Raw genomic sequence first — 8,838 nt, 5'->3', positions numbered from 1 at the left:
ACGACAGGCTGAGAGCCATGGGGCTCTTTAGCCTGGAAAAGCGCAGGCTCAGGGGTGATCTGATGGCCACCTATAAGTTTATCAGGGGTGACCACCAGGATCTGGGGGAACGTTTGTTCACCAAAGCACCCCAAGGGATGATGAAGTCGTAAACTACTGTGAGACCGTTTCAGGCTGGACATAAGGAAGAATTTCTTTACTGTCCAAGCCCCCAAGGTCTGGAACAGCCTGCCACCAGAGGTGGTTCAAGCACCTACCCTGAACACCTTCAAGAGCAAATTGGATGCTTATCTTGCTGGGATCCTATGACCCCAGCTGACTTCCTGCCCTTTGGGCGGGGGGCGAGACTCGATGATCTTCCGAGGTCCCTTCCAGCCCTAATGTCTATGAAATCTACATGTGACGGCTGGGGGTTTTTTAAGCCTTTCTCAGAAGCATTGGTTACTGGCTGTAGCCAAGACTGTGGACTTTGAGGTGTGTCAATACTCCTGTAGGAACTTAAAGCTGGAGGTTCCTGGCTAAAGAGTCATGCCCCTCAGACTGATCACCCTATTTGGGGGTAGGACAGAATTTTACCCCATGCTCAGACTGGTACTGACTGGGGGAGGGTTGCCTTCTTCTGTACCCCTGGCGGGCAGGGGGCTGTATCTGGAATCTCTTGAGTATCTATTAACAACCTTTTATAGAAGCAGGACATTGGCTGCCTTGGTCCCCCTTTTTTATCCATGGCAGGTTATTGTGTTATGTCTTGTGTTGTGTCAGGGTTGATGGTAGTTTTACAAAGAGTTTAGATTATGGATTTATATAGAATGGTTTGGATAGGGATGGTTTTGTCTCAGGCAGGGGATTGGACTAGATGGTTAGACTAGGCAGTGTTTTTCAACCTGTGGTCCACCGACTATGTCTGAGGGGTCTGTGAAGATGACTGATCAATCAAAAGTATGTGAATAGCCACACTTACAATTCAGAGGGGTCCTCACCTTCATTTGAAATTTCCAAAGGGATCTACACCTTCATTCAAATTGTTTTAGGGGTCCACAAATGAAAAAAGTTGAAAACTTCTGGACTAGGGAATTGAAAGGCACCATCCAGCCTGACTTCTCTATAATTCTATGTTATTCCTCCAGTGCAGCTGGGGCCAGGATCTGAATGTCTCCAGGGAAAACTGCAGCTGAAAAGTTCCCAAGCAGGCCTGCTTGTGTGATGCATGCTCAAGGGCATGACAGGCTCAAGGGCGTGAGGGGCCGGAGACTATTCCTGCAGTTTTGATATTCATCCTAAGTTCCTAACTCCCTCCTGGCCAACACTATGTCATGAATACTTGCTGGACTCCTGGACCAGGGTCAGCCCATGCTCCCTGATCCAGCAATTGCTTGAATGTTTCTTGGTCACTGTCCAGCTGGAGTTGGGAAAGATAGGGGAAGGAGGATAGATTAAAAAACACTCTGGAAGTGATGCACACAGATCATGACTGAGAGAAATTAAAGCAACTAATTTTGAAGGAGTGAAATCTGGGCCAGGGTCCCTGGAGCAGCACAGGTGGCTGTTAGCAGCTATGAAACTGGCAGCAGTGAATGTGTTTTGGGAGTCTGTGCAATTGTGCAGTTTGCAAATGCTGGTTTTGATTAGGATTCTGCCTGGCCTCAATCCAGGACAACTTTTTTCATATTTGAGATGAAAGTCCCAGTTCAGGGAACCACTGGGGATGCCAGAGCCGAGTCCTGAAACTTAGGACTGTCTCAGAAAATCCAGGACCATTGGTCACTTCAAGAGAGATGGACTGAATAGGGAAAGGTATGCATAGTGTAGGGAGAGAGGCTACCTGAATGTGTTAAAGATGTCTGTGAGGAAATATCCTTGGATTCTTTTAGACTTTCTGGCTTATATGACTGCTACACACATTATCAGTCTTCTGTAAGGTTTCCTAATTCATCTTTAATGATAAAATATTGTGTGCCATAAGTCTGACATCACTGTTTAGTCCTTGGTTCTTAGTGTCCAGCCAGCATATACATTTTTATAGTTTTATCATTTCTGTACCTTCATGACTACAATATCGCTCTGACACTACCAAAAAAGCAAGTAAGTTATTCTTATCCACATAACAACAAGAAGGAAGTCTAACTGTATTCAGCAACTCACATTCTGGGAGTACAAAGTTTTGTGCAGAAGAGTAAAAAAAATACAACTCACGTGGTCACGGCACAGTATAATATATAACAGACCAATTTAAAATGCTGAGTATTTAGTACATCAAATTAAAATGTGCTAGTATCTGTAGTTTCCAATAGATGGCATCACACCATTTATAAAGTACATTTAAGGTTAAGTTCATAGGCATTTACAGTGATGTTTCTTTAGTTTTCTGGAATGGCGAGTGTCTCTGACCCGTTCTTCTCCTCCAGAAAGATCCAACAGCTTTGGAAACAAAATCAGAATCCTGCTTATCCATTAAGCAGGAATTTGCACAGCAAGCCACAATGCAGGCTTGTCCCTTGTGTATACATTTGCATGTGGGCGTAAAACATTACCAAGTTAATTTATGCAGGTATCAGTACTCCACCAGGTTCAGTCTAAGCAGTGACTTCCTGTGCTCCAAAGTGCTCCTCAGGCATGCTGTGCTGCTCCGAACAGCTTGTTCCCTAGACTGGAAATGCTATAGCCACATCTGTTCAGTGCCACAGGCAGGCTAGTTAGGGGAGAGCAAGTTAATTGGCAACATAGCTTAGCAGTACTAATTAGTTAGCCTCAAATACTCAGCAGATGTGGCCTCCTGGAGCAGTGCAGCCTACCTGAGGATGTGGCTCTGGAGCCTGGTAAATGTACTGTTGTAGATATGGCTGAATCTAAATTGAAGTTAGCTAGGCAGAAGCCTGGGAACCCATGCGCTGAGAGATGGAGACTTGGGCAGGAGTTGGGGTCCTCTGGCTCTGTTGGTGGAATTGCCTCCTGTGCTCTGGGGTAGGACAGTGTGACAACTGTAGATATTGTAGGGCTTACTGCCACTGCCAAGATTTCATTTACCTACCAGCAGTGACAAGACAGACCTTAATCTCAGATCACCTGGTCTGCCAGGAGAGTGATCTTACTTTTCTTATCTGCCACAACTTTTTTGGTACAATGTTAATAGGAGCAAAACAAAGACCCACTAGGGTGGCTCCAACCTTAGAAGGAAGTTTTCCTTGCTTTCCTCTGGGATCCTTAACAGCTACTCTGTTTAAGTGCTTTCAAAATTCTTGTGTAGGGTAGGCATGCCTCCATGTGCTTCCTTCTTTTGGTTGCTCCCACAGCCTTTCTCTGGCAGGGTCAGCAGTACCTGCTTGCAGGAAAGCTCAGCCACTCCACCCAGCAGCTTGCAGGGAATCAATCCTTTCTGCACCTCTCCAGGGCTAGAAGTACCTCCTGGCAGCTTCCTTCCTCCAATCCGGAGTGAGAGGCTGCTCCAGAAGTGTTGCTGTGTTTCCCAGTTTTTTTTTTCCTCTGCTCTCCAGCTGCAGCCTCACCAGCTGCTCACACTGCAGGCTCTAAGGAACAAGGCTTTTGTTGGGCTAGTCCTTGCCTAGGAGATTTCAAATTGGTGTTATATGAAGTAGTGCTGCTAACAACTTGGTAAATAGCCTTCCTTACCTCAGGCCCATGCTGAACCAATGTTCCATTGTGATGTTCAGAGATTATATGTTTCTAGTTCTGGTTCTGATGGATGACTGGAATTTTGGTCATTTTAAGCTTACTTGGCAGCTTGTTTTGTTCGTTTATAAGAATATGGCTATTAACTTCAGAGCCTTGAACACCTTCCAACTTGGCTAATTGCATTCTGCATATCAAATCTCCCACCACTGTTTTACTTATTATTTATTTCAGCCACTTAATACAGCCCTAAGCACCTAGCTGCCCTGGCAATTACATATTACAAATACAAATTATACAAGGGTTCTCAACTAACAATAATTTGTCACTTCCTGTCCTAAACTGTCATTATTCACAGCAGCACCACGCACAATTCTTATAGCATCCCACTGATCTATAAGGCACCATCTTTACACATTGTAAACAACAGTGGAAGTTCTTGATCTTGCACCTGTTCACACACAAGTAACATCCGTGGGACTATTCAGTTGTGTAAAGTCATTCGCATACACAATACATGCAGAGTTGGGGCGCAAGCTCCAGAGGATTCAGACAGCTTCACTGCATGATCAGCTTGTAGGGCAATCGGAGGTCATTTTGAACAAAGGGGACTATGCCTGTCTGGTCTCGAACATCCGGTCACGTGCCATGTGGCCCCAGATGTTCGGGGGTGTTCGCCTGTCCATCCCTGCTGCCCCGCTGAGTGGATGTCTCTCTCTCGAATAGTCTCTCTCCCAATCTTGCCTGCCACAACTTTGTATCTTATTCCAGTGGTGGGGTGTCCGGCTGCTGGGGTTCTCTTGAGTATGGGACAGCTGGATGACAATCTTCTGTGAGGCTCCACCTCCCCTCTACCTCACCCTGACATCCTGCCTTGACGGGTTCACGATGTCCTTTGGCTGGTTTTCTCCAACTGTTGGGGCTCTGCAGATGCTCTCTGGAGATGGTTGCATCAGCCTGTGGGTCCTAACCCTACCTCCACCCACAGCGCCTTACTACTGCCTGGCCTCCCAGGGTGTAGTAACCCCTCCTGGTCTTAAGCAACACCTGGTCCCTAGATACCTTGCACCACAACCCCTCCAAAGGTGGGAAACAAAAGAAACGTTATCAACAACAAAGAAAATATGAAGATGTGCACAAAAAGGGGAAGGTCTCTGCCCTCTTGCCCTCTATACTCTCATCTAGCTCAACAATGCCAGGCCTCAGATGCCCGAGGTCCCTAGGCAGCCATAAACTGGGACCTGGCTAGACTGCCAGCTCCAATGCTCTCCTCCTTACTCTTCGACCTGCCTGTGGGCTCGCTGGACCCATGCTGGCCCTTCTCCACACACCTCCCACACATCTCTTGTTGGGGGGGCTCTATGCCACTGGGGCCCATCTTCTGCAGCCCCTCACGCTGCTTATGCCCTTCGTCCCCCACCTGGGGCGTCTCCTCAAGCCCACCAGAGCCCGCGATGATCCCACCTGGTCTGGCATCCTGGTGGCTGCTACTCCCTCTGGCTCCCCATAAGTAGCCCCTGGCATCACCGTCCTTCCGTTCTTTCCAGTTTATAGGGCCGGGTCCCTGGTCTGAGCAAAGGATGACAGCTTCCTTGCTCCCTGTGCTGCTGCCGGCAGCATTGTTCCTGCAGCGGGCTTCGCTGCGTTCCCCTGTGTTGGGAGAGACAGCTTCCCACCCCTTTTCCCCTTGTAGGGGCTCCGGTAGGGACCTCCCTGTTAAGGTCCCTGCAGGTCTCTCCCCCGCTTCCTTGCCAGTGGCTCTTTTTATATCCACCGGCCAGCTCCTGCCACCAGCATTATCCACTGGCCGCAGCTGTATAAAGGCATGGCTAACGAGCCGCTCGGGTCCCGCCTCCATTTTTGGCTTCACCACGGATCCTGCTACAGGCAAAAAGATTTTGTTTCTTTCCTTTTACTTTTGCCGTCCCTTGTGGGTTCCTGACCCCTGGTTCCCCCCTGGCTCCTCGGGGTCTGCCCCTCTGTTTCTCCCCGTGACATAACCTCCCCCCCCCTTAAGCTGCCTTGGGGTGGTTTATCTAGAGTCGTGGTCTTCCTACCTGGCCAGTCCTGTGCTTTTCTTTGCTTTTGTTTTTCCTTGTCGTCTTGTGGTGTGGCCTTGCACCTAGACAAGAAGTCCACTGTTATGTTGTTGATGCCTGGTCAGTGTACTATTCAAAATTTAAAGGGTTGCAACGCTAGTGCCCACCTCATGATACATGCGTTGTCTGTTTTCGCTGTCCCTAGCCATCTCAGTACAGCATGATCCGTTATTAATGTAAACTCTTGACCATCAAATAATTTCGGAAGTTGTCCACCGCCCACCATATTGCCAAGCATTCTCATTCAATTGTGGCATACCTCATCTTCGCTGGTAACAACTTGCGACTTGCATAGGCCACCGGTCTTTCCATTTCTCCATCCTCCTGCGTCAGTACTGCCCCTATGGCCGTTTCCGATGCATCTGTCTGTAATACAAAGGGTTTTGTGAAATCAGGGGCATGTATAACTACCTCTTTGCACAGAGCCCTCTTCAGCTGATGAAACCTTCTAATCATTTCTCCCGACCATTTTATCTCCTTTTTTGATGGCCCTTTTAGTGCGTCTGACACTGGGGCCACCAAGTCCAAGAAACGTGGTACAAAGTGGCGGTAGTAGTTAACTAGTAGTAGGCCCAGGAAAGACCAGAGTTGCTTTGGCGTTTGGGGGGCTTGGAATTTATGAATGGCCTCTACTTTATCTGCTAGTGGTCTGATGGTTCCTTGTCCTACCAAAAATCCTAGATATTTTGTCTGGCGACGTGCCATTGTGTACTTACGGGGGTTCGCTGTTAAGCCTGCCTTCCGTAATTCCGTGAGCACTGCCCTCAAGGCCCGTAAGTGTTGGGACTAGGACTGTGTAAAAATGATGATATCGTCAATGTAGGCTGTGGTATAATTCACTGAGGTCAGGAAAACAGACCTTACAATGACAGGCTGAGAGCTATGGGGCTCTTTAGCCTGGAAAAGTACAGGCTCAGGGGTGATCTGATGGCCACCTATAAGTTTATCAGGGGTGACCACCACTATCTGGGGGAAAGTTTGTTCACCAGAGTGCCTCAAGGGATGACAAAGTCGAATGGTTATAAACTCCTGCAAGACCGTTTCAGGCTGGACATAAGGAAGAATTTCTTTACTGTCCGAGCCCCCAAGGTCTGGAACAGCCTGTCATCGGAGGTGGTTCAAGCACCTACATTGAATACCTTCAAGAGTAAATTGGATGCTTATCTTGCTGGGATCCTATGACCCCAGCTGACTTCCTGCCCTTCGGGCGGGGGGCTGGACTGGATGATCTTCTGAGGTCCCTTCCAGCCCTAATGTCTATGAAATCTATGAAATGTAGATGCCAACATGCTCACTGCAGTTAATTAGTCAATTGTGCAGTAAACATCTTCTGTAGACACACCCAACCTGGTGTTCCTGCTGGAAAGCATATGGGAGTGTGCTCAAAGAGGAAGGCTGAAAGTCCAGCCTTTTACCCCAAGCGTTGACTTCTACTTAGGTGACTAGTTAATAGAGCTGGTCTGAAATTTTAAACTAGGATGTTTTCAATTTTCAATAGCAAATTCAGTTTTTCATGGGAACAGTCGCAGTATTGCCAACATTTTTAGTTGTTAAGAAAATCTGAGGAGAATATTTTTATTTTGGTCACATGGCAGAAATTTAACTATTTTGAGGGTTTATTTTTCCTCCAAAATGAATGTAATTGTTTTGTTTCAGGGCAATGTAATACCAATACCAGAGGTTTGCTTGAGCTTCCAAGGTGTATCATAGGAATTGCAATTCAAGTGCCTACTGCCCACATTGTTCTCCACGAGCAAGGATCCCTGGCAGGACTGTATATCCCAGGATGCACCATGTGTTCCCTCTGGCAGAACAGCAGAGGTGCATTATGGGAGATAGTGCACTCATTTCTATTCAGTTGTATGGGTGGGGTTGCCAAGAATTGAACTACAACTCCCATTAGATTTGCAATGGCTTAAAGCAGTGTTTCCCAACCTTTTCCAGCCCCAGGCACACTTACATTAATAAAAATGTTCTGTGGCACACCTGTTAAGGCATTCCCCATCTTCATACCTATTGTAGCTTATTGCTATGGCACAATTCTGTGGCGCACTTGTTCATTTCTGATGGCACACTTTTGTGCTGTGGCATACTAGTTGGGAAACACTGTTTTAAAGAAATGCAAATTAACCCTGTTCAAAAGAAACCTTTGAATTCTGATGAAAAATGTTTCAACAAAATGTTTTGATAAGCCCTAACTCAGACATTAATGAGGTTTGCCATTCTAGAGAAATGTTGCCTGTTTGTGCCACAAACAAATGCCAGAATATCAGAATTTCTCACAGGACTAAAATTCTGATTTACCACTAGCTCTTGCAACTGCACTCTCTCTGCAAGGTATTCCCAGTCTCTATAGTGCTGGATGGTGATAGCAGGTGGCATTGGACATGTTCCAAAAAAAGGGGATAAAATAGGATCCCCCAAATTCATTTCTAACTCTAGTGTTATTTAAGTTTTAAGGAGAAGGAAGCTTGGTTGAGGTCCTTAGAGCTTTCTTTGCTTGTGGGAGTAGTCCTGATTGGCACAAGTCAACCCAGCTTATGCCACACAAGACTTGCACCGTATGAAATGCAGTTTAAAAAGCAAGTGTCCAGATATAGAACCAGTTTAGAACAGTTTAAAGGACTTGAAAGTTCCTGGAACATTTCAAAAGTATACCTAGATAATAAGGTATTACTTTGATCCAGTTTTCTGTGGACCAGTTCAGTGATATCTGCAGACACCAAGCTTCTGGGACTAGTGTCTGATCAGTCCTCCAGGCACCCTGTACTGCACCATTTGTAAGTCCCCCTAGCCCCCACCCCAACTCTCATATGGCAACTGGTTGCTCTGGTGATGCTCATTACTCAGATGGGTGGAAGGCCCCTATTTCTGGGCAAGCAACAATTGGAGCAGGCTTGCCTTTGGGAGCTTGGGTTGAGTCCCAGGCTTGAAATCTTGCTGTTTTGATTGGTGGAGCCCATCCACCAATCAGGAGGCAGCAAGAGCAGTTAAGTCATGCCCCTTTCCTGAGGGGAGGGGGAAAGGAGTCCCCACCTCCAGACCTGATTGAAGACTGCAACACTCAGGTTGAGAAGACTTCAGGGGCGGAGCCCTGGAGAGTATAAAAGGA

Source organism: Gavialis gangeticus, unplaced genomic scaffold (genome assembly GCF_001723915.1).
Source record: "Gavialis gangeticus isolate Ggan-Ray unplaced genomic scaffold, GavGan_comp1, whole genome shotgun sequence".
NCBI lineage: Eukaryota > Metazoa > Chordata > Crocodylia > Gavialidae > Gavialis > Gavialis gangeticus.
This window is presented reverse-complemented; position numbering follows the sequence as displayed.